Consider the following 27,016-nt stretch of genomic DNA (forward strand, 5'->3'; position numbering starts at 1 on the left):
TGTATTGGGGATATATATGCAGTGGTGAAGGATCAAGACATCTTCTCTGACTTGTGCCAGTGTCAGAAAGAAGTGACCAGGCATGGTGGCCCACACTCGTAGTCTCAGCTACTCAAGAGGCAGGAGGATCACTTCAGCCTGGGAAATCGAGTCTGCAGTGAGACATAGTAGTGCCACTATGCTCTAGCCTGGGCGACTTAGTGAGTCTCCAAAAAAGAAAGAGAAAGAAAAAGAACTGTGTATAATAATAGAGAATTACTGGGTGAGGAGGTAGTGGGGACCTAGAGGAGGCCTGGATGGGAGTGGGGGAGGAATAAGATGTTTCACATAGAGACAACTGGGAAGGGCCTGAGGCTGTGAAGAGCGCAGTGTGCTTAAAGAACTGAAAAATGGGCAAGAAGGGAGAATGGCAGGGACTGCATAAGGCAGGCCCTTGTACTCAGCGATAAGGAATTTGGATTTTAGTGGAAATATACTAAAAGTTTTTGTTTGAGGGTGTAGCATCACCTGAATTATATTTTTAAAGATCACCCTGAATGATCTATCAGCAAAAAGAATACTGGGGGCAAGTAGAAGCAGATAGGCCAGTGGGTATACAGCAGTCAAGGCAGGAGACAGCAGTGGTTTAGATTAGCAAGGTCTTGGCAGTAGGATTGAGAGCAGTGGACCTATCTGAGAATGTTTTGAGGTGGTAGAAATAAGAAGGCATAGTAATGGGTCCGATATGGAACATAAGGGAGGGGAAAGAACTGAAGGATGTTGCTGGAAGTTGTCACTATTGGGTGGTTGGGAGAGGAATGAGTTTTGGGGATGTTGTTTCGGTGGGAGGGGTAAGGGTGAATTCAGGAATTTGTTCACCTTTTGTTTTAGTTCTCAGAAGCATGTGAGATTGTCAGGTAGGCCTGTTAGATCTGTAAGTCTTGAGGGATTCAGAGATACTTGGCTTAGAGATGTCACTTTGAAGATTATCACTATATTAGTGATATTTAAGGTAATGAAAATGAATAAAATAATTGAAGAGATTATAAAGAAGAAAGAAAGAGTGGCTAGAGTTGGAATCCTTAGGAATGCTGAGCATTTCTTAAGTTGGGTAAACTGGAAGGCCTCTTGGAAGAAGGCTAAGAAGCCAACAGCCAGAGTAGTACAAATTGGGAATGTGTAATGTACAGTATTATGTTATAGATGCTAAATAATGCAAGTATTTCAAGGCGGGGGTAGTCAACTGTATTGAGTTTCACTGAGTGGCTGAGAAGATGTGGGCAGGAATGTGGCCATTGGATTTGGCAGCCTGGAGTTTATTAGTAACTTCAGTGAGCCAGTTTCATGGACTAGTGTAGATGGATGCCAGATTTGAGTGGTTTGAGGGATAAATGGTGGCTAAGGAATGAGAGATAGGATATACAGATAGCTTGTAAAGAAGTTTGCCTATGAAGGGGAATAGTACAGTGTGGAAGCTAGAGGTGTATGGGAATATAAAGAAAATATTTTTGTTTCTTTCTTTTTGAATGTAAGAAAATCTGCAAAATGATTTTAGTTGTTAGGATTGCTAAGATAAGGAAGGGAGATAAGAAGTCCTTGAGAAAGCAGGAATAGTCAGGATCCTGACTGCACAGAGTCCTTTGATTTAACAGTTTTAACAGTAGGGAATAAAGAACATGGTTACAGAGGCAAGTTGGGCAGAATATAGATTTAGTGAGAGGATGTTCTGGGCTAATGGCTTTTATTTTTTTCTACAAACTGAGGCAAGATTAACAGTTTAGGAGTGACATAAAAATCTTAATATGAAAGTAAGAAAAAGAACATTCACATTAGCTTCAAAGAGGCCTAACATACTTAGGAATAAACTTAAGAGTCACCGAGATTTTTATATTAAAAACTACAAAACAGGGCTGGGCACAGTGACTTATGCCTGTAATCCTAGCACTTCGTGAGGTTGAGGCAGGCAGATCACTTGAGCCCAGGAGTTTGAGACCAGTCTGGGCAATATAGGGAGACCCCTGCCTATAAAAAAGAAGAAATAAATTAGCTGTGTGTGGTGGTGTGCACCTGAAGTCCCAGCTACTTGGGAGGCTGAGGCAGGAGGATGGCCTAAGCCTGGGAGGCAGAGGTTAGAGAGATCTGAGATTGCACCAGTGGACTCCAGCCTGGGCAGCAGAGCAAGACCATGTCTCAAAAAAAAAAAAAAAGGAAAGAAAAGAAAGAAGTAATTGGACTTTATTAAACATTTAAAAAACTTTAACACTTCAGAGGATACTTAAGAAAGCGTGAAAAGAAAAGCCACGGACTAGGGAGAAATATTTTTACATTATTAACATGGTAAAGGTCTTTAGAATGCATTTTTAAAATCTTACTCTTACTTATAAAGGAAAAAAAAAATTAAGAATAGGCAAAACTTCATTCTTAGGCTTAAGCCGTTAAAGAGGTATTTCACCAAATACAATAATAACAATGACCAATAAGCTATACCAAAAGATGTCAACATCATTAGTTATTAGGGAAATGCAAATTAAATCACAGTGATAAACTATCACACACTGACCAGAATGGCTATATTTTAAAAGACTGACAATACCTAGTATCTATATTGTTGAGAAACTGGAACCCTTAGGCACTTCTCTTGGGAATGTAAATGGCACAGCCACTATGGAAAGCAGTTTAGCTTTTTCTTAAAAAGTTAGGGTGGGGCGTCTCACGCCTGTAATCCCAGCTCTTTGGGAGGCTGAAGTGGGTGGATCACGAGGTCAGGAGTTTTGAGACCAGCCTGGCCCAAATGTTGAAACCTCGTCTCTACTAAAAAGACAAAAAAAAATTACAAAAAGTTAAGCATAAATTTGGTATTTCCACTTTTAGGAATCTGCAGAGAAATGAAAATACATGTATAAATAAAGAATGGTATGTACATGTCTGTTAGCATTATTCCTAATCGTCAAAAACTGGAAAACAATTCAAATATCCATCACATGGTGTTTGAATACATAAAATATGGAATACTGTTCTGCAGTGAAAAGGAACAAATTAGTGATAAATGTTATAACAAACATTAATGTCAAAAACATGGCTCTGGGCAACATAGCCAGACCCCATCTCAAAAAATTTATTAATAAAATTAGCTGAATGTGATGGCACCCACATACAGTTCCAGCTACTCTTGGAAGGCTGAGGAAAGAGGATAGCTTAAGCCCAGGTGTTTGAGGCCGCGGTGAGCTGGGCTCATGCCACTGCACTTCAGCCTGGGTGACAGAGCAAGACCTTATCTGTAATAACAACATGCTAACAGTCAAACCAAATACAAAAGAGTATGTATTGTGTGGTCACATTTATGTGGACTATAGAGATACAGCAGATTAGTGGATGCCTGAGGCGAGAGCAAGAGAAACGGGTCTGGAGGAAAATACTTGGGTCATAGAAAAGATTCTGAAATTAGATTGTAGTGATAGTGCTCTATACACTCTATAATTTTCTTAAAACTCAATAATTGTACATGTTCCATGGTTGAATTTTATGGTGTATAAATTATACCTCAGAGCTACGAATTAAAAATTATAAAATAGTCATCTCGGAGAATGTAAAGGTTGAGAGTGGTGCAGAATGGACTGTGTACTGCTTATACAGTTTAATTACAAAATTTCAACATAATGTAATCTGGCATTTGATAAGGGACTTAAGTTTTGAAAGATTATGTACTGATAGATTTTTATGTGTAGAGGAGATTCGTAGATCTCGTTTTCCAAGATTCATTCATTAGAACTGACTGTATTTACATGAAGCGTCAAGCTGACGTTTATTCACTGTTCTGTGTGAAGGGGGCTGCTCTGCATACTTTATATGTGTTAACTTATTTTACAAGTACGTTATTTGTTGACCTTAGAAGGGGCTAAAAATAATATGATTTAGAATGAAGACCAGTTTCCATCTACTGACCTTGGATGGTATGCTGAATTTATGTACTCTTTTTTTTTTTTTTTTTTTTTTGAGGCAGAGTTTCACTCTCGTTACCCAGGCTGGAGTGCAATGGCACGATCTCGGCTCACCGCAACCTCCGCCTCCTGGGTTCAGGCAATTCTCCTGCCTCAGCCTCCTGAGTAGCTGGGATTACAGGCACACGCCACCATGCCCAGCTAATTTTTTGTATTTTTAGTAGAGACGGGGTTTCACCATGTTGACCAGGATGGTCTCGATCTCTTGACCTTGTGATCCACCCGCCTTGGCCTCCCAAAGTGCTGGGATTACAGGCTTGAGCCACCGCGCCCGGCCTTATGTACTCTTAACTCAGATATCTTAATTAACATTATGGGAAATTACAGAAATATAATACCTCAGAACATAATGCAAGTTTGAAGTGATCATGCCTGACAATAATTTTAATGAAATAGCATTTTCAATCTACAGGACTATTTTGGGTTTCTTTGTCTACTGGAATAATCACTGTCACTATCAGATCTTTTTGTGGGCTATTCTCATGTTACTTAAAGGGACTGATTTGGTGTCTTTGTATTTTGAAGTAGCTATAGTCAATCTAGGTTTGCATAAGTAGCTAGATATTGGGCCAGTCTTTACAATTATAATAGCATGTTCCTTTGGAGAAAAAAAAGACAATTGTATAGAGTGATTATTGCCGCTTTTTGCCCATGGGTTATATAAAATGTGACATGTGGAAATAGAAATAGCTATATCCTTGAAACAAGAAATCATTGTCTAGAAACTTAAGAGTATACTAGTTTTTCTTGATGTCTCATTTGTGACTAGAAGGATCAGAGGTTTGTCTTCAGAGTGTTTATTGATATTGTATATTATTAATAGCTGATTTAGAAGAATGCATATATTTTTAAAGCACTTTATTATATTCCATAGAGAAGTAATTACAACACCCTAGTAATTTTCTGTGTCAGCAAGTATTGAGTTTAGTCAAAATAGCATAGACTAGAATATGACAGTTCCAGATTTTGAATCTCTAGTTGGTGCATATTAATTTCTCACCCTTTGCATGTACTTAACCTCTCTTGAGTTGCGCAGCTGTAAACCTAAGCTAGTATCATTTCTGAAGTAGGTTTTTTTTTTTTTTTGAGACAGAGTCTTGCTCTGTTTCCTAAGCTGGAGTGCAATGGCACAATCCCGGCTCACTGCAATCTCCGCTTCCCGGGTTCAAGCGATTCTCCTCACTCAGCCTCCCAAGTAGCTGGGATTATAGGCGCCTGCCACCGCGCCCTGCTAATTTTTATTTTTTTTTAGTAGAGACAGGGTTTCGCCATGTTGGCCAGGCTATCTCGAACTCCTGACCTCAGGCAGTCCACCCACCTCAGCCATTTCTGAAGTTTTAATAATACCAAACTGATAGTGCCTGGTTTTTATAAGGTGATCAAGTAAGTTTTACTCACTCAAGCTCTGCTGTATTTGAGAAAACTCAGAATTCATAGAATCTTGGCTTTAGAGAAAATTGTCTGTTGTTCTTCAAACCTAGCTTTATACCTTATTGTTGTTCTTACTGTGTGAACTTGATAATGCTTTCCCCACCAACCCTTTGATTCTGTCAGTAAGCCTTTTGTTTTGTCCTTTTACTGGGTAATTAATTTGAGGGTTTGCTCTCTTGAAGTGAAGTTTATAGAGGACTCAAAGAATGATTCTGAGGTTTTGAGCCTGCAGAATGGTGATGCCATTAACATGGAAATAAAGAAGCAGAGGGCAGGGTGGGAGGGGTTGGGGAGAAGATAATGTGGTGGATTTTGGATGTGCCTTGTGATGCCATGTTCGTTCCTTCTGGGCAGCAGAGTTAGGTGAGCATTTGAAAGTTCGAGAGTAGCAACCGTGTGGCTTTAGAAGCATGTGCAGACTTGGTGGTTCCTGAATGAGGCCATTCACTAAAAATGTGGAGTGCAAGCTTAAATTTTTTTTTTTTTTTTTTTTTTTTTTGAGACAGGGTCTTACTCTGTCACCCAGGCTGGAGTGCAGTGGCATGGCATGATTACAGCTCACTGCATCCTCAACCTTCCAGCCTCAAGGGATACTCCTACCTCAGCTTCCCAAGTAGCTAGGACTATAGGCACATGCCACCACGCCCAGCTAGTTTTTGTATTTTTTAGCTGTTAAACTCCTGGACTCAAGTGAGGATTACAGGTGTGAACCACCACGTCCAGCTTTAACTTCTTTATATTTTAAATGTCCTTTCAGAGTTAATACTGAATTAACTCTAAAATTGTCCCAGAGATTTAGGTTTCTGTTTTCACTTCAGAGCTCAGGAGTTTTCTGAAACTTTTCTTGAAACTGTTAGGAAGGACATGTGCGTGTGGAAATAACAATATCTCTTCACCTGAAATTAGGCCAGCCTCTAAAGACTTGAATCTTGCATGTTAAACCCAAAGGCACATTACATTTTAAACCCAAAACACATTTGCACATTTAATGTAAGACGGTTTAGCTATTTGTAGAAGCAACCCTTAAACACCTGGACACATAGTAATTGTATGTAGCTGAGGAGTGAGCCTAGGAGCTGAAGAATCTAGCCTACCTCTTGACATCAGCATCTCATTGCAGCTTTGTAATTTGCATTTAACACGGGATCTTATTTAATTCTGGTAATGAGTGTGCCAGGTATTGTTATCTCTGTTTCATTAGTAGGAAAATGTATGTTCTTAGGATACTCAAATGATTGATAGATTCTTGACGGTTTACAGACAGATTCCTTGAGATTTCGTTATCCTGTGGCATTGCTGTGCCATTTGTTCAGGGGATGGTCCCACTGAATTCCTGTTCTCCGTATAGTCAGAATTTGTTTTCAATTTACTGTCCTCTAATTACACCTTTAATTAATTCAACAAACCCCATTAAACACCTACTGTGCCATAGGGTATGCATGAAGGGCGCTGGGTATTCAGAGATGAGTGAAGACACGGTTACTGTCCTACTGGAAAACCGAATCTTCTAAGCTCCAAGAATCTAGCAGGGGTCACTGTATCTGTCTGGTTCATGACTGTGTTCCTGCCACATTGTCAGTAGTGAATATTTGTTGAATGATTGAACATGGTTTATCTTTTTTCCCCAAAAAATATGTTTGCTTATCTCTAACCTTAATATGCATTATCAGCCAATTCAAATGATAGTAATAATTAATGCTGATGTAGTGCCTAATGTATCAGCATTGTTTGTGGCTGATACAGTGGATACAGTTTATTATCCCTATTTTTAAAATGATACAACATAAGTAACTTTTCTAAGATTACACAGCTAGTAAGTGGTAGAGCTGGGATTTAAGTAGTCCTGCTTTTAACTACTACACCGTTTCATGGAGGCTTAAGAGTGAAAGTCAGATTACTTTCTGAGAAGCTTGTGTATTACACCTTAAAAAATGTTTATCTTCAGACTTTGACCAATTCCCAGTAGAATATTGTTTTACAGTCTCTACATTATTGCACAGGTTTTATTAAACTTACTGTATTTTATTTTTAGGATCCAGAGCTAATCCTTCCTATGATGAATTTTTTTCTATATTAAGGTATTTACAGACTAATTCATTTTACAGTGCTTTGGTTTCCTTTATAATTTTTATCACAGGCTTACTTATCTAAATCTGAATCATCAAGTTATATCTCTAGAATGTTATATCATCATGCATGGAATTAGAAAGGTCTTTGAAATAATTTTTAAACTTTCACATAAAATGCCATGAGTTTTTTTGTTTTTTAGTTTGACATCCTTGAACTTTTTTCTGATCATCCCAACCAGATAACCCCTCCTTCTGTAGTCTTCCAACAGTGTTCTGTATGTATGCGCTTGTATACAATCTGTACTTTAAGTTATTCTTCCTATGTATGTGTTTCCTTTGATAGGTGGCAAACAACTTGAGGGCAAGTTTTAACTTGGCCTTGTTTGTTTACCTGATTAGCACTTTATTCATGTTAGGTACTCATTCAAAACCTGTTAGACTGATTAGTTGGTGGTTTAGGACATCATTCCTCATCAGTACATTGATGGATCCTAGCCTAGCCTTTTCATTTTATCATACCAGTTAAAAAATTCCAAATGATAAATTAATGAGTTTTTTTGAATAGTAGAAAAACTGAGACCAGATTGTGTAGTGCTTTCAATTAGGCTGAATATTCTCGTTAATACTTTTAAAGTTGGTCAGGTGACACTAGTCAAATACGCTGACCATGCATGCTATATATAATATATTATATATCAGGCGTCCCCAGACTTTTTACACAGGGAGCCAGTTCACTGTCCCTCAGACCGTTGGAGGGCTGCCACATACTATGCTCCTCTCACTGACCACCAATGAAAGAGGTATTCCTTCCTGAAGTGCGGCGGGGGGCCGGATAAATGGTCTCAGGGGGCTGCATGCGGCCCATGGGCCGTAGTTTGCGGACGCCGGTTATATATAATAACTTTTTTTTTTTTTGAGATGGAGTTTTGCTATTGTTGCCCAGGCTGGAGTACGGTGGCATGATCTCGGCTCATCGCAGGCTCACGGCAACCTTGCCTCCCTGGTTCAAGCTATTCTCCTACCTCAGCCTACTGAGTAGCTGAGATTACAGGCATGTGCCACCACGCCTGGCTAATTTTCTGTTTTTAGTAGAGACAGGGTTTCTCCATGTTGGTCAGGCTGATCTCAAACTCTCAACCTCAGGTGATCCACCTGCGTCGACCTCTGAAGGTGCTGAGTTACAGGCATGAGCCACCATGCCTGGCTGTGTGCTAATAACTTTAAGGAATTGTTAGATCAAGGCTGTTCTCTTTTTTATTTTATTTTATTTTATTTTTTAGTGGTATCATGGACTTTAGGAGTAAACTATGAGTTTCTCTGCCCTGCAGAGGCATAATTTTTCCATTATTGAACTTGACAATGAGCAAGTAGTGGTAGACAGGCATGTTATTTAAATAAGAAAACAGGTCAATGGAGTTTCTCATTTAATTTAGTTAACTCTGGTGATACAGAGAGCATTTCAAATCTGAGTGGTCGTGCCTAACCAGCCTTAATAACTTCTACCAACCCACTGCTACATGTCACTGTCTTGTTGCTGATTCTTCTCCTAATAGGGACTTTGTATTCCATCCCAGCAAATCTGTTTTTCTGTTTCTCACACAGCTTACTTGTTCTTTTTCTGTTCTTTTTCATCATGTTACTTACCTCATCTGCAGGATTCTCTCCTTACTTCCATGCTTATTCCTCCTCCCTTTTCAAAACATGGCTTAATTGACTTTTTTAGGTTTTGGAAATTCATTTGAACAACTTCACTCTCACTGAGATTGATTTCTTTCCTGTCTATCCTTTTATATGTGTTTTGCACCATATTGATTTTTGTTCATTTATGCTGTTGCTTGGCATGTTTATGCCATTGCTTGGCTGCTTCTCTGGTATATCTATATCCCAGCAATATTATAAGTGAGTTGTGAATAAAACTCAGATTTCTTTCATTTCATGATGTGCAGAACAGCAAAAACACATAGTAGATGTTTAGAAAACATAGGCAACTTTTTAGGGCACGCCATTTGCTTAGCCCTGCTTTGCTGTGCATTCATAGATGTGATTGAGATGATGACTTAAGGCAGTTCTGGGCTCCTCACTCAGGGAAGTGAAAAGTGGGGGTAGTGAAGCTTGAAGCCTTGGATGTTCCACTGCCTAGCATTATGAGTACTCTCTCCCCACCCCAATCAACATTCTGGGCATGAGAAGAGAAAAAGGGACAGGAACAATAGCACAGAATTCTCTGAGCTCTGACTTTGCTGTTTTGCTGACAAGACATTGCTGCTTTCCCCTTTCTCCCTTTCAGGATCTTTTCCCCTTATCTACCCCCACTTTTTAAATATATAGCAGAGTAATTGTAAGAAAATTTTTAAGAACTGGGAATTTATTGGCAACTAAGAAAAAGTAAATTATGGTAGAATCTGGATACCTTGGCACTATAGCATATACTATTTTTCATAAAATTTAACAAAGCGCAACTTCTACAGACTTGCAGTGTGCCTGGCTGCAAGTGGAGGCCCACAGTCAATTTAGAGATGAGGATGGTGGGTTGGCACTCACTGGATTTCACACGTTCCCTAGCACAGGCACTGAGACATGCCACGTTAGAATTACAGATCATACTGCTTGTCATTATCTCATAGGAATAGTAGAAATGGTGGATCTTACATCTTTGAAAGCTAATGGCCCACTGTATTCTCTGCCTTCATTCAGAACACTGAAGATTTAATGGCTGGCAGAAGGGAGCTTATGGTTAGATTTTCTGTTTACCATCCACAATTTAGAACCTGAGAGATAGAAATCTTTTACTTCCCTAAGTACATTTCCCTCTAAGATTTGATTCTGGAGTGGATCCAAACTTGGTGTATCTCACTAGTACCTAACAAATGGCAAAAAGGGAATTGTCATAGTTACTAAATGTATTGCATCATGGTTTTTCCTTTTTGCTTCTGGTGTTATGCATTTGACCTTGCACGCCCATCTAGCTGCCTTCCTATTTTCTTTTTCCTTTTACTGCCAAATAACAAATGACCTGATTTCTTCTCTACTGCCTGTACCCTGGCCTGTTCTCTTTAAGCACTAGCAATCTAACTTTTATTTTTATTTGCTTATTTATCTTTTGAGATAGGATCTTGTTCTGTCATGCAAACTGGAGTGCAGTGGCACACGATCTTGGCTCACTGCAGCTCTATCCCCTGAGCTCAAGTGATCCTCCCACTTCAGCCTCCGGAGTAGCTGGGACTACAGGTGTGTACCACCACACCCAGCCTTCTTTTGGTATTTTTATTAGAGACAGGGTTTCGCCATGTTGGCCAGACTGGCCTCGAACTCCTCCGCTTAAAAGCAATCTGCCTGCCTTGACCTCCCAGATTGCTGGGATTTTAGGCATGAGCCACTGTGCTTGGTGTAATTTAACTTTTATATCCCCCTCCTTTAAAAAAAAAAAAAAAGATATTCTTAAAGTTCATTTTTATTCTAATCACCAAATCCAGCGACCTTTTCTTAGGTCTTATTCTGTTATATCACTTTCCTTGCAATTGGCAATGAATCACTTATTGGTGGATATTGTCTCTTCTTGTTTATCACGGTGCTGAAATACTGTCTTTAACAGCCTGATTGTCTTCCTGCTATCTTATTTGGAGTTAACTTTGACTCATCCTTTCCATTTATCCAACTTACAAAGTTTTCCAGTTTCTCTTTGAAAGGTCTTAGCCAATCATTCTTTTCTGTTCTTAGTGTTACTCTTATCCCAGCTCTGAATGCCTTGTTGATAAACTACTATAGTGGCCTTCTAAATCTTAGCAAGCTTTTCTGTAATTGCTAAAGAATAGATTAGTGAATTAAAAATTATATGATACTCTTTAGTAATGTTCAGTGAAAATGAACGTGACATTTAGAGCCTTCACCATCTGGCCACCGCTATAGTCCTTGCATTGCCCAGTTGACACCCTGAATTGGATGGCCTCTTTTGTTTTGACTGATCAAAAACATGCCCATTCTTTAAGGTCTAGAGATCAGGTACTTACTTAAAAAAAAAAAAAAATTCCTAACCCACAGTAACCTGCCTCTTTAATTCTTATAGTGGCCAGGTGCTAATTGTATAGCACTTGCAATTGGCCAGGCATTGAGCTATTTGACATATATTTAACTTTACATTTAGAGACAGGTATTATTTCAGTTTTTCAACTGAGAAACCTGGAGCTCCAGAGAGGCTGCATGTACAACATTAGCTAGGGCTCAAATTCAGTTTTTTGTAATGGCAAAACTTGTGCTCAGATTCCCAACTATTTTGAAGCTTAAAATTAGAGCCTTGCTGGGTACAGTGGCCCACGCCTGTAATCCCAGCACTTTGGGAAGCTGAGGCAGGAGGATCGCTTGAGCCCAGGAGTTTGAGACCAGTCTCAGCAACATAGTGAGACCCCTCTCTCTACCAAAAAAAAGAAAAATACAAAAATTGGCTGGGTGCAGTGGCACGTGCCTGTTAGCTACTCAGGAGGCTAAGACAGGAGGATTGCTTGAACCCAGGAGGTTGAGGATGCAGTGAGCCAAAATCATGCCATTGCACTCCAGCCTGGAAGACAGAACTGGGAGACAGAGTGAGACCTATCTAAAAAAAAAAAAATTATAGCTTTATATCATAGATTGTGTGTTTTTTGCAGCTAGAACAGAAAGTTCTTGAGAAAAAGAGTTGTGTGTTAAAATTTTGTTTTGGTCCCAGGGCCAGGTATGTATTTTCAACATTATATGTTAGTACTTAAGAGGAGAAGATTTTGATGAGATGTTTTTACAATGCTGCTAAGTATAATAACCAGTCTGCCACTCAGTGTTAGCACATTGTATACAATACTGAGAATACATGACAGACTGCAGATATGGCGGCGTACTTAAGGAAAGGCAGTAGAGCAGCCTTGTGTTTTGTTCCCCAAGTGTGAGATGTGTACCCAACAAGACATGAATGCACGTAGTGAAGAAGCTGTTCTCTTTTTTGTTGTTTTTCACATCTGATTATGGAGAAAGTTTAGCTTGGAGCTAGTAGGTTTTTTTTTTAAAAAAACACTGTTCTCATATTATTTGCTCTCTTCTTTTAATAAAGGACAGGCAGACTGCGATGTGGCTGTAAGCACATTTAGCAGACAGTAGTATTTGGCTGAAATTACAGTTTTGTTTTCATTGAATATTTTTTTTTTAAATCTCTATTTCAAGTGAAGTAGAATTTTCCATTTATACATCATACAAAGTTTCTTTTAGAATAAGTTTATTAACATAAAGCATCTCATTTAAAGAAAAAATACTAAATACATAATGGTGCAAGTGGTTCATGAACATGACAGAATTTGTGGAAGTAGTACCAGACTGTGTTAGTATTGTTTACTGGACTGCCAAGCAGTTTCACTTAAGAGTGCCCTTTGAGTAGCAATAAAAATTATGAATTTTATTAAAACTTGACCCTAAGCATACTTCTTTTTAATGCTTTGTGTCATAAAATGCTAAGTGTGCATAAAACACTTTGGTTCCATAATGCCTGTCTTGAGAGGTACTTACATTATTGTTTGTGTTAAGAGTTAAAGTAGGCCGGGCGCGGTGGCTCAAGCCTGTAATCCCAGCACTTTGGGAGGCCGAGGCGGGTGGATCACGAGGTCAAGAGATCGAGACCATCCTGGTCAACATGGTGAAACCCCGTCTCTACTAAAAATACAAAAAATTAGCTGGGCATGGTGGTGCGTGCCTGTAATCCCAGCTACTCAGGAGGCCGAGGCAGGAGAATTGCCTGAACCCAGGAGGCGGAGGTTGCGGTGAGCCGAGATCGCGCCATTGCACTCCAGCCTGGGTAACAAGAGCGAAACTCCTTCTCCAAAAAAAAAAAAAAAAAAAAAAAAAAAAAAAGAGTTAAAGTAACCACTTTTTTCATGAACATCATTTTTCTTGAAGGAATAACTGACTTAGGTATTGGGCAGATAGTTTCCTGAAAATGAAGGAAGTGGGCCTGCAATTTAAGGTAAACAGCTGATGCTCTTTGGTGCTAATGATAAAATTCAAGCTTTCCAATGAAAATTATAATTTTAAAGAACAAGTATCTGCTACCATGTACAGATACTTCCCAATACTTAATGGCTTTTCTGGTGAGATCAGTGGTGATATTAACAAATGTGATATTTAAAATATTTTATAAGCAAAATATGTCACATTTAGAAAAGTTTGTTGATGTGGTTTCGGATTTTATATTGAAGCTAACCTTTAAGTAACTGCCACTTGTTGAATTTTGATGTAGTATCAAAAAATAATTATCAAAATTACCTGAAAAGCTGTCTAAAGTCGCCTTTTCCAGCATGAATCTGTGTGAAGTGTGAGTTTTCCTCTACACTTTAAATGAGCAGCATATCACAATAAATTGAATACAAAGGCAGATAAGAGAACCTTAACAAAGCTAGACATTAAGGAAATTAGCACATTTGTGACATAATACATTCTTCTCAGTTGATTTTTTTTTTTAATTTTTGGAAAACATTTGTATAAAACTATGTTGTATGTGATAGGATTATTGTTTCACATGAAATGGATACTTTTCTTATTTCCCATTTTTAATTCTCGTATGGTAATATTAATAAATGTAATCCACAAAAACAAAAACTTTTAGGGGTTCTCAGTAGTTTTTTAAAGCATGTATAAGGGATCCTGCAGCCAAAATTACTAAGAATCACTGTTCTAGAGTCTACAACATTGAATCCCAGAGTGTTTTGTGTAGAGTGTCTGATACATGGACCACTGGCTCTAAAGCATTTTTGTAGGTATTAAACCACAGGAGGTTTGTTTCTAGATGGTAGGATTTTTTTTTTTTTTTTAATTACCTCTTATGGGCTAAAAATGCATTCTGAAATCTCCACAGAGGCTGTTATATACCTCAGCTTACTTGACTGCAGAACCTTTAACTGAACTGGTATTGTTCAGAATACATTTTGAAACTACTACTCCATAAGCAAGCCATGGTTGAAGTTCTGTGTAGCTATGTCTTAGAGGCATGTGAGAACAGGGAGTCTTCAGACTTCCCTGGCATTGAACCCTAACTCTGCCACTTACTGGCCTCAGTTTTCTTTCCTATGAACTGGGAATCATGCTAGCCGACATTAGAGGATTGTTCTGAGCATTAAGTAGAATAACAAGTATAAACACTCCTAATAATAGGTTCTTGCTATAATTGTTTTCTCCTTTATTATAGATGTGAATCTTCATTACAACAATTCCCATGTTACTTAAGCTAGTGAGTCAGAATTGTGGGGCCTAGTCTAACAAGTTAGTAGAACAATAGAAGTTATAGTGACTGGCTAGCCAGTGTTGTACTTTTATAGGTAGGTCAAACTAGGCTTTTAAGCCTCCAAACAATGTAGCATGCCCACTGACCCAGTTCCATTTACACTGAAGAATTTTTACAAAAATGAAAGCAGTAGAATAAACTTCTCATTTTTAATCTGTTAATAACTGAATAGGGAAGATCCTAAGTTTGATTACATTATATATTAAACTAATTCATAAAATTTCGTTTTGGAGAGGATATTGGCAGCTTATCTCAGTATTATGTATAGTTCCAATGCATTTGTCACTGTGTCTTTTGAGGTTTTTTGTTTTGTGATTCAGCTCATGGATTCAGGTGCATACATGTAATTGGGCGTCTACTTGACTTTGGTCTTTTCTCACCTGGAATAAGAAGTAACTTCCTGGCCGGGCGCGGTGGCTCAAGCCTGTAATCCCAGCACTTTGGGAGGCCGAGGCGGGTGGATCATGAGGTCGAGAGATCGAGACCATCCTGGTCAACATGGTGAAACCCCGTCTCTACTAAAAATACAAAAAATTAGCTGGGCATGGTGGTGCATGCCTGTAATCCCAGCTACTCAGGAGGCTGAGGCAGGAGAATTGCCTGAACCCAGGAGGCAGAGGTTGTGGTGAGCTGAGATCGCGCCATTGCACTCCAGCCTGGGTGAAAAGAGCGAAACTCCGTCTCAAAAAAAAAAAAAAAAAAAAAGAAGTAACTTCCTTGTACCTTTATTGTTCTTAGCATTCCCTAAAGCCTCATTATGAGCATAGGAATAGAGAGCCTCCCTATGCGCTTAAATACTTTTGCTGTCACTATATGCTAGGGACTGTGGAAAATAAAAACATGCTTCAGGACTTTTTGAGGGTACTTCCCCTGAGGAAGCTGACGTTATCCTGGCAGAAAGACCAGGTACAGCATGTCATGGTGGAAAAAGAAAGACATACATTTGAATTATAACTCTGCCCTCCATTGGGCCCTCTGGCCATAGGTGAGTTACTTTTCTCTTTTTCCCTCTGTAAAATGATAATACCAATTCTACTCCATTATTTTTAAGAATTAGATGGGAATACCTTGAGTGTTTAGCATTGTGTATGCTCGATAAATGTTGACCTCCCCCCATAATTGTATATTTGGAAGTAAACATAGATGCTCATGTAATTTGCTCCTTGGAGAGTTCTTTGGGTCCTTATAAAAGAACTATTCTTGTTTTACAGTATTAAAAACTTATTTCTGTTTCTAAGCCTATGGCATGCAAGGCAAAAGGGCAACAACTAGAGACTGCTGATAAAGCAAAAAATGATAGTTTCGCAACAAGAAAAAAGTCACAGATTATTACAAAGAACAAAACAAAAACACTGTTAATAGTGTTATTTAATTATGTGCAAGAGAAACATTCTACTTTTTTTTAAAGGCCCTGAATACATAATTGCAGTATAGAACAATGTACTAATACGTTTCCAAAATCTGCATTGTCAAAAATATATATGCTTTTATTCTCACTCGTAAGTGGGAGTTTAACCCTGAGAACACTGGACATCTAGGAGGGGAACAATACACACCAGGGCCTGTTGGGGATTGGGGGATGAGGGGAGGGAACTTAGAGGACGGGTCAACAGGTACAGCAAGCCACCGTGGCACACATAGAACCTGTGTGACAAACCTGCATGTTCTGCACATGTATCCTGGAACTTAAAGTAAAAATGGTTTTCATAAAAATAAATTCTGCTCATGGTTTTTAAAAAATCAAATAGTAAAAATGGTTTTCATAAAAATAATTTCTGCTCATGGTTTTAAAAAAATCAAATAGGTCACAAGAACTTAACAATAAAAAGTAGCAATGTCCTCTACCTGTATTACTTAATGTTGTTTCCTGCAAAAAGCACTTCAAAGTTATTAAACTCGTTCTTCAGTAATCACTTCCATATCTCTTAAAACCCCAATTTATCTAGGTTATAGACATTATCCAAATATAAACAATAAATGAAGATTCAAGTTACTTCTCTGTGTTCCCTCAAACTTCATGTCAGGTTCTCTGTTACTTTGGAAACTTAGTTACTTCTCATCCTGTTAACACTTTTCTAAGTTGAGAATGTGAACCAATGCCTTTTCCTTTCACCTTTCTTATACTACTCCCTCTTGGTTTCTTAGCAGTACTTTCACATATTTAATATTAATAACATTTATATTGTTCTGTAACCATAATTGTTTAATATGTTTTGACTTCAGGTTGAATCTAAAAGTTGAAAATGAACCAATAAAATTCATGTGCTGACTATATAAATATTTTCACAGTAGAGCCAAGTATTCAGTATTGTACTATGATTACAGCTTTTCCCCTGGGGTTTCTTAACTGTCTTTCCCTTTTTTCTCAGTGTTTGCCTTAGCAGCCGTTGAGTTCTTTCTTTTTCCTGAAAGCTTCCTCCTGGAGACTTCTGGCATTGTACTTTGATCTGGACTAGTCGCTCTGTAGACCATTGCATAGCTGACATCCTGCAACTTTTATTTCTTTGCTCTCTTGGCATGTCTCTACTTTTTCCTGGATGCTCCATCTTCACATTTTGATGAATGACATCCTTCAATATTTTTCCAAGAATGGGTTCACAGGATATAAACTTTTAAAAATTTCTGGCTGGTTGAAAGTGTCCATTCTTTCCATGATCTTGATGATAGTTTGGATATAGAATTCTAGGTGGAAAACTATTTTTTTCTTTGAACGTTCTGGATATGCTTTATTGTTTTCTAATATTCAGTGTTACTGCTAAGTCTATTGAAATTCCTTTCTCTCACTGCTATTCTGGATCCTTTTAGGATCTTTGTTTTCTCCTTGCTGTTTTGAAGTTCACAGTAATATGTTTAGGAATTTTTTTCCCATTGGGTTGAATACTCAGTGGAGCTTTATAATCTGAAAACATGTGCCCTTTAGCTTTGGGCAAAACCTCTTACTTTAATTATGAACTCTTCTGTTTTCTCTGCATTCTTTGTAGACCTTATTTTAATTAAAATTTGGTCCTTCTAGATGAAATTTTTTTTTTCCTAATTTACCTTTAATCTTGCTACTTCTGGAGACGTTTTTCTCATTTTTATCATCTAATACTTCTGTTGAGCTTTGTATATTTCAAGATATCTTGTTCTCTGTTCTTTTAATGTATTATCTTATTCTCCTTTTACGAATGGAGTATTTTCTAAAATCTGTCAGAGGCTACACGCTAGAGTATTAAGGTTCTTTGTGTGTGTGTGTGTGTGTGTGTGTGTATGTGTGTGTGTGTGTGTTTTCTGTTTGTAAATTTGGCAGTCCATTTTAACTTTATAGGCTTTCCCTAGGTGCTTATTGATCTTTGGTAAGCTGTTCATATTTGAAGATGAGGCAATAGAAAAACTGACTTAAGTTCTGTGTACTTGGGTGTAGCTTATCTTTTTTTGACGGGATGGGAAATAGCTTCTTAAAAGGCAGTCTTATTTTAGGTGGGCTGGGTCAGGTGCTGATTCTTAATTGGGATTGGTAAATTTTGGAAAGACTTAACGGGCAACAGCAGCTGTCTATACCAACTGTCCTAGTTTTTCTCTAATATTTCATTCTTTTAGATACATTTCCCAGTGCTTGTTTGTCTGTTTGCTTTTGTTTGGAGGGTAGGGTCAAGTTGCTAGTATCTGTGAGCAGCCGTAGAGATGCGGATCTTCATTCTCTGTCCCAGTCCCATCCCTAATCATACCTGGCTTTGCTGGGTGAGTCTGGATTTTGTGGGGCGTATTGGTTTTTCTCCATGAGGATTCTTGGCACTCGTTTCTTCCACCTTGCTTCATTACTCATTATTCTGTTTTCTGAATGCAAGAGTTTATTGATATTTTCTGTCAGCTAACTTCCCCTTTATTATTGTGGGTTTATTCCCTTACTGTCATTTTAATGAGAGTCCTGAAAGGAGAGCAAGTAAAATCCTGAGCTCAGAGTGTCGTCTTAAACCAGAAGTTGCAAATACTTAGGAAGACATGAGAGCATCCTATTATTTTAGAAGGCTTTCCATCAGAAATTGTAACACTCATCTTAGTGCTTACAGGCATTAACTCTTGGCTCTCAAGAAAATGTGGTTTTCAAGGATGACTTTAGTCTTTGAAGTTTCTGACTATATAAAGTCCACCATGATCAGGGAAGTAAATGGAAAGTAATAATGATATTTCTGGACCAGATACTTGTTGAAGTGTTTTATTTAATACAGTTTTCACTGAACGCTCACAGCAACTGAATGAGATAGTGTATTATATTATTTTCCTCAGTTAACATATGAGGAAACTGAGGCACAGTAAAGTTGAGTTCTTGCCCAAGTACTATATGAATGGCATAAACCATGATTTTCTAGCTGTGTTGATCTGTGCAGGTGTTACATGAACTACAGTCTGTCTTTTTTCCTAGAAGTTAATAGCTTTTTGGTAAATATTGTGGAATGAAACATTTAGAAAAGAAGTCAATACTGACTTCTCTAGGCTGATATTCCTTGGTAAAGCCAGTAAAGTTAAGGAAAACATTAACTTCCCTCTCTTCTCAGACCACACAGCCTTTACTTTAAGTTTAACCAGGATTTAAGATGTAATTGTCACTCATAGTTTTTAGTACTTCACTGTTGTTTACTTACACACACACACACACACACACACACACACACACACACATTTAAAAAAAAAAGACAGGATTTCATTCTGTTGCCCAGGCTGAACTCCTGGACTCAAGCGATCTTCCCACCTTAGCTTCCCCAGTAGCTAGCACTACAGATATGCCATCACACCCAGCACACACACACACACACACACACACACACACATATACATACACACACACACATATGTACATACGTACGTGTGTGTGTGTGTATGTATGTCTGTATGTATTGTAGAAACAAGGTCTCACCACATTGCCCTGGCTGATCTTGAAATGGTGCCCTCAAACAATCCTCCTGCCTCAGCCTCTCAAAATATTGGGATTACAGGTGTGAGCCATCATACTTGGTGGACTATATTATATATTTAAAGCATATTCCATTTCTAGAGATTTGTTCTATAGTTGTACAAGTGCACAAAGACGTGCACAAAAATGTTTACGATATTTGTAATAGAACTCTGGAAAAAACTAAATATCCATCAGTAGGGGATTGGTTAATTCGTGATAGGCACATCCATCCACACAACAAAATGTTTTATTAAAAAAATTGAGATGTGGGCCGGGCGAGGTGGCTCAAGCCTGTAATCCCAGCACTTTGGGAGGCCGAGGCGGGTGGATCACGAGGTCGAGAGATCGAGACCAACCTGGTCAACATGGTGAAACCCCGTCTCTACTAAAAATACAAAAAATTAGCTGGGCATGGTGGCGTGTGCCTGTAATCCCAGCTACTCAGGAGGCTGAGGCAGGAGAATTGCCTGAACCCAGGAGGCGGAGGTTGCGGTGAGCCGAGAGCGCGCCATTGCACTCTAGCCTGGGCAACAAGAGCGAAACTCTGTCTCAAAAAAAAAAAAAAATTGAGATGTATGTGTGTTAGAAACAGATTTTCAGTGCTGCAAAAGAAATAACACTTGAACATACATCTTTTCAGCAAGGCAAATTTACTTCTATAGAAGAGTGCATCTTGTGGATGGAGCAGTGGTGACAGCACCATGAATAAAGGAAAGCAGAGGTTTTTATTCCTAATGCAGTGGGTTTCCACCGCTGTGTCTTGTTTCCATTGGCTGGAACTGGACGACACAATGGCTAATTTGAAGGGTGCAGGGAGGGGGTTATACTGACAGCAAGGACAGTTTCGAAGGGAGAAACTGTCGCAGCAGGAGGGGTAATTTGCAGAGTGAGTGGAATGTGGGTCCTATAGATGCAGACTGGTGGGGAAGTTGCTTACTGAGACCAGGGCAGAGAGACGCAGAGTAAGGAAGTCTGGCCTTGAAAGCAGGAAACAAAGAACAAGGAAACTTAAACCTTTTAAGAACTTCTTACTGTATTTAACAATGTGGGTATGGAAAGATCTTTGAGTAATATATGAAAAAATCATGTACAGTGACCCTACTTGTGTAAGATTTATGTATTATGTGTGCTGTTTGTATACATGTAGAAAAAAATTAGAATATATGAAAGGAAGTGTTACTTTAAGTTTACCCATGTGGTGGCTTTATTAAAAGTTGCTTTCAGATTTATATTGCATAGCTAATAGTATACCTTGCGATTAAAAAGTTAACCTGTCTTACGTAATCACGTTTTTAGAATTTTATTTAAAAGAATTGATGAATAATTGTACATATTCTGGGATACATAGTGATGTTTCAAATATATAATGTGAGCTTGTCCAGCCTGCAGCCCAACACAAATTTGTAAACTTTTTAAAAACATCATGAGATGTTTTTAAGTCTCATCAGCTGTCATTAGTTTTAGTGTATTTTATATGTGGCCCGAGACAGTTCTTCTTCCAGTGTGGCCCAGGGAAGCCAAAAGATTGGACACCCCTAATAATAACATACAGTGATAAAATCAGGGTAATTAGCATGTCCATAATCTCAAACATTTATTATTTCTTTGTGTTAGGAACATTCAATATCCTCCTTCTAGCTATGTGAAACTATGTATTATTAACTGTGGTCATCCTAGAGTGGTAGACATTATTCCTCCCTTCTGTCTACCCTTCCTAGCCTCTGGTATACTCTGTTTTCCTTTTTACTTCTATGAGATCAACTGTTTTTTTGTTTTGTTTTGTTTTGTTTTTTACCTTCCATATATGAGTTTAACTTTCTGTTACTGGCTTTTATTTCACCTAACATAATGTCCTCCAGTTCCATCCATGTTGCTATGAATGACAGGATTTCATTCTTTTTGATGGCTATATAGTATTCCATGGTGTGTATTATATAGCACATTTTCTTTATCCATTCATCTGTTGTGGGACACCTGGGTTAATTTCATATCTTGGCTCTTGTGAATAGTGCCACAGTAAACATGGGCGTGCAGTGCCTCTCTGACATAATGATTTCCTTTCCTTTGGATAAATTCTTAGTAGCAGGATTGCTGGATCATATGGTAGTTCTATTCATAGCTTTTTGAGGGACCTCATAGTGTTCTTCAAATAGTTTGCATTTCCACCAACAGAATGAGTTCCCTTTTTTCTGCATCATTGCCAGCATTTGGATTTTTTGTTTATTTTTTTGATAATAGCCAACCTACTTGGGGTAAGATGGTACGTCATTGTGGTTTTGATTTGCATTTCCCTGATGATTAGTAGTGGTGAGCATTTTTTCATATATTTGCTGACTATGTGTCTGACTTCCTTTGAGAAATGTCTTTTGAGATCATTTGCCCATTTTTAAATCAGTTTTTTTTTGTTTGTTTTGTTTTGTTTTTTCTTTTGAGATATTTCAGCTTCTTATATATTTTAAGTATTAATCTCCTGTTGGATGGTTAGTGTCCAGATACTTTCTCCCTTTCTGTAGTTTGTCTTTTACTCTGTTGATTGCATTCTTTGCTGTGCAGAAGTTTGATACAAAACTCATTTTTTATTTTTGCTTTTGTTGCCTCTGCTTTCGAGATCTTTTTTATAAAGTATTTGCCCACACTGATGTACTGAAGCATTTCCTATGTCTTTTCTTCTAGTAGTTTTATTATTTTGGATGTTATATTTAGGTATTTGTCCATTTCGAGTTGATTTTTATATAGAGTGAGAGGTAGGCATCTAATTTCATTCATATAATATATAATTCATATGGATATCCAGTTTTCCCAGCAATGTTTATTGAAGAGGCTGTCCTTTCCTCAGTTGAGTGTTCCTGGTACCTTTGTCAAAAATCAGTTGGCTGTAGGCTGAGGACAATGGCTCATGCCTATAAACCCAGCACTTCGGGAAGTTGAGGCAGGCAGATCACTTGAGATCAGGAGGTCAAGACCAGCCTGGCCAACTTGGTGAAACTCCATCTCTACTAAAAATACAAAAATTAGCCAGGTGTGTTGGTGGATGCCTGTAATCCCAGCTAATCAGGAGGCTGAAGCAGGAGAATCGCTTGAACCTGGTGGGGGTGTGGGGGCGGATGTTGCAGTGAGCCTAGATTATGGCATTGCACTCCAGCCTGGGAAACAAGAGTGAAACTCTGTCTCAAGAAATAGATATATTAGTTGGCCGTAGATATGTAGATTAATTTCTGGGTTCTTTTTTCTGTTCCATTTATCTATGTGTCTGTTTTTATGCCTGTATCATGCTGTTTTGGTTACTAGAGCTTCATAGTATATTTTGAGTTCTGGTAGTGTGATACCTCTAGCTTTGTTTCTTTTTGTTTAGGACTGCTTTGGCTATTTGGGGTCTTCTGTGGTTCCATACAAATGTTAGGATTTTTTTTTTCTCTCTGAAGAATGTCTTTGGTATTTTGATAGAAATTGCATTAAATCTGTAGATTGCTTTAGATAGTATTCTCATTTGAACAGTATTAATTTTTCAATTCATGAGCATAGGATGTTTTTTCATTTGCTTGTATCTTCATTTTTTTTTTTTTGTCAGTGTTTTGAAGTTTTCCTTGTAGACATCTTTTACCTACTTGGTTAAATTTTTCCTAAGTTTGTGGGGTTTTTTGTAGCTATTGTAAATGGTGGTGTCATTTTGATTTCTTTTTAAGCTACTTTGTGGTTTGTGTATAGAAATGCTACTGATTTTTGTATGTTACTTTTGTATCTTGCAACTTTACTGAATTTGTTTATCAGATCTGAGAGTTTTTTGGTAGAGTCTTTAGATTTTTCTATTTATATAAGATCATTTCATCTGCAAACAGGGACAGTTTGACTTCTTCCTTTCAAACAGTTTGAATGCCCTTTCTTTCTTTCTATTACCTAACTGCCCTTGCTTGGAGGAATTGATATGTCTGATGGGGAATGTAGGGACTTTTAATTCTTTATCCTTAACTACCATTTTATTTATTTTACCTGAGCATGTACATTTTATAGTGTTAACAAAACAAAGCATGATAATTTTCAGTAATTATCAGTATTATAGCAGCAATCATTAACTGGCCTTTGGTGATTTAGATTTCCTTGGTGAGTTAGAAATCTAATGGGAGCAGTTTGGGAATCTGTACCCTAACAGATGTTTCAAGTGGTCCCCATGGTCAGATAACTGTACTAGAGAAAGAGTGAACTGCATACAAATATGCATAATTAAGATTAAGAGGAAGTTATCATAGAAAGGAAATTTTAAAAATAAGACTGCTTTGAATGATGCTCAACTAAGAAATTATAAAATTTGGAAATGATAAATGATTCTCTAGGAAATTATCAAATCTTAGAGATAGAAAACCTGGTTTATTTCAAATAGAATGGAAGAAACTGAGAAACATATGAGAGCTGTTGCCTCACCTGGATCACAGATGAATTATTTCAAATCATCATGAAACACATTAATTCCTAATCTATTTAAAGTATTTCAGAGCAGAGAGAAAAAAGTAGTTTGCTAGTTCTGCTGAAAAGGCCAATATAACACCAACTCCAAAGCATATCAAAGATTACATATGCTTTAAAATTTAATTGTTCTAAGATTGTGGTTAAAATATTTTATAAATATTATTTGAAAAGTAATACACCATGTTTAAATGAAATTCATTCCAGGAATCAAAGAATGGTTCTGTGTTAGGAAATTTGTTAATGTAATTACTAATATCAATGGACCAGAGAAAATTTATGATATTTAGTTTTCTGCCGAAAATCCAGATATGATAAAATTAACATCTTTATGTAGTTTTTGAAAATATAAAATCCAAAACAAGATTCTTAAAAGAACAGAACTAGCTTAATAGTTTCTTTAACAAAGGTGTTGGCAGAGTGTTAGCCCGTATCATGCTTAATGATAAAACACTAGAAATGATCTTGTTAAAGTTTGGAACAAGACCGTAAATCAGTTGCTGCCCTGTGTAAAATCTCAGTTTATTCTGACAAATGATTCTTAGGATTATTTAGAAGAATAAGTATATGAGAGATTTCTAAACAGGAAAAAATTGAGGGGTGGACTAATCCTATCAGATTATTTAAGTATTTTGAAGCTAAAGTAACTAAAACACTGGTTACAGGTCCAGAATAGCATACAAAACTGTAACATAAGGAGCCCAGAAATAAGCACGTATAAATATAGGCGTGGCTTTTCAAGTTAATGGAGAAAGGATGAATTTTTTAATAAATCGTTAACTTTTTCTTTTTTGTTGGTGGGAGTGAGACAGAGTCTTGCTTTGTAGCACCATCATAGCTCACTGCAGCCTCGCTAGAGCTCATAGGCAAAAGTGATCCTCCCACCTCAGCCTCCTGAGTAGTGGGGACTACAGGCATGTGTCACCACATCCAGCTACTTTTAAATTTAATTCAGTTTTTTTATATATAGGTGAGATCTCACCATATTGCCAGTGCTGGTCTTGAACTCCTGGCCTCAAGCAGTCCTCCTACCTTGGCCTTCAGAGTGTTGGGATTGCAGGCATGAGTCACTGCACCTGGCCTCAGTGGTTAACTACTGAGGAGGATCAAAAGGATACCTAATTTGCTTCTCATTCCAATTCCAGTTTGGTGAGACTTGTATGTTTTCAATATTAATCATAGATATTCTAGAAGAAAACGTATATAAAGACCTTTCTAAGTACAGCAAACCCAAAAGTCCTAAAGAGGTAAATGACAGACTTGTATAAAAATTGGTAAATTCTGTACCAACAAAACAGCTTTTTAAAAAAATTTTTTAAAGACAGGGTTTCACCATGTTGGTCAGGCTGGTCTTGAACTCCCGACCTCAGGTGATCCGCCCATCTTGGCCTCCAGAGTGCTTGGATTAAAGGCATGAGCCACTACACCTGGCCCCTAAAACAGCTTTTTATGAAAAACAGATAATTGGGAAAACAACATGTACAATATGATCTGGTTTCTGCCTAAGTCATCCATCAGCTCCATACACACACTTGGAGCTACATTCCGGTCTTTCCTTCCTGAGAGTGCTCAGTAAATAGTCATTGATTAAATGAATTAATTCCATGACAGTTTGCAGGTCAACATCTATAATGTAATAAAAAAATTTTTTTTTTTTTTTTGGAGACGCAGTTTCAATCTGTCACCCAATCTGGAGGGCAGTGGAGCTTTCTTGGCTCACTGCAACCTCCAACCTCCAGGGTTCAAGTGAACCTCCCACCTCAGCCTCCTAAGTAGTTGGAATTACTAGTGCACACCACCACAGCTTGCTAATTTTTTATTCTTAGTAGAGTTGGATTTCACTGTGTTGACCGGACTGGTCCTGCGCTCTTGACCTGAAGTGATCTGCCTGCCTTGGCCTCCCAAAGTGCTGTGATTACACATGTGAGCCACCGCCCCTGGCCATAATAAAACTTCTTAAGAAAGACTTAGACAATCCGTTTAAAGTTGGGCAAGTCAGGAAAAGAAATGCAAATGGCTACCAAATATAAAACTTTTAATAAATACCAATTAAAACAGCATTGAGATTCTGTCTCCCATCTTGAACACTACCTCCTCATTTCTTTCCGTTTCCCTGATATCTTCCTGAAATGTCAACAAACTACATACTGTGATTTCCTTTTAGGACTTCCCTTTGTCTAGCATATACCTGGCATATATTAGATGCATTATTATGTAAACAGAAGTATCTAAGATGTGTAATGATCCTCTAAGAGGTGTCAAGTGGGAAGAAAAGAGTAGAGGATTGGGGCTGTGTAGGGTAGCCTTGCTTTTTAAATTCTCCTTTTCCTCATAGTTCCCTTAATGGTATTAACCTGCCTCTATTCTCTTTGCCCTTTTAAATTTCTTCAGAAGAACATACCCCTTAGTGGCAGGAACAGGAACTTATTCATAACAGTGCTGGTCAGTCAGCAAAAAGGACTCTTTTTGTGCATGTAAACAAATGGTTATTATTGTTGTGACAAAGGAACTTAATCATTAATAGGTGCTCTTTTTTTTTTTTTTAAGTTCTATGAATACTTTTCTTCAGACTTAATACCACAACATCTCAGATACCTTATCTTCCTTTGAATATTTTAGAAAAATAGACTAAAGCTGCTCTCTCTATACAAAAAGTAGTATTATTTGAAACGATGCAGCAGGGATGCCTAGTGCTTATTTTGAGATAAGATTGTAATATCTGCATAGTAGAAATCTCCAGCTTTTAGAGTTACAATTTTGTAATCTGAAATCCTCTTTTTTGAGTCTAATATTTACTTGTGCTAGCAAGTCTAGAAATGCTTGTTGAAAGACTGGAATGATTAATGTAGATCCTTGA

General features: G+C 37.8%; 1 protein-coding gene across 8 annotated transcripts in view; it reads left to right on the forward strand.

Annotated features, from left to right (window-relative positions):
* Positions 1-27,016, forward strand: part of REPS1 (RALBP1 associated Eps domain containing 1) — an 80,287-nt gene that overhangs the window by 7,067 nt on the left and 46,204 nt on the right. The window lies entirely within an intron of this gene.

This window comes from Saimiri boliviensis, chromosome 4, assembly GCF_048565385.1.
Source record: "Saimiri boliviensis isolate mSaiBol1 chromosome 4, mSaiBol1.pri, whole genome shotgun sequence".
NCBI lineage: Eukaryota > Metazoa > Chordata > Mammalia > Primates > Cebidae > Saimiri > Saimiri boliviensis.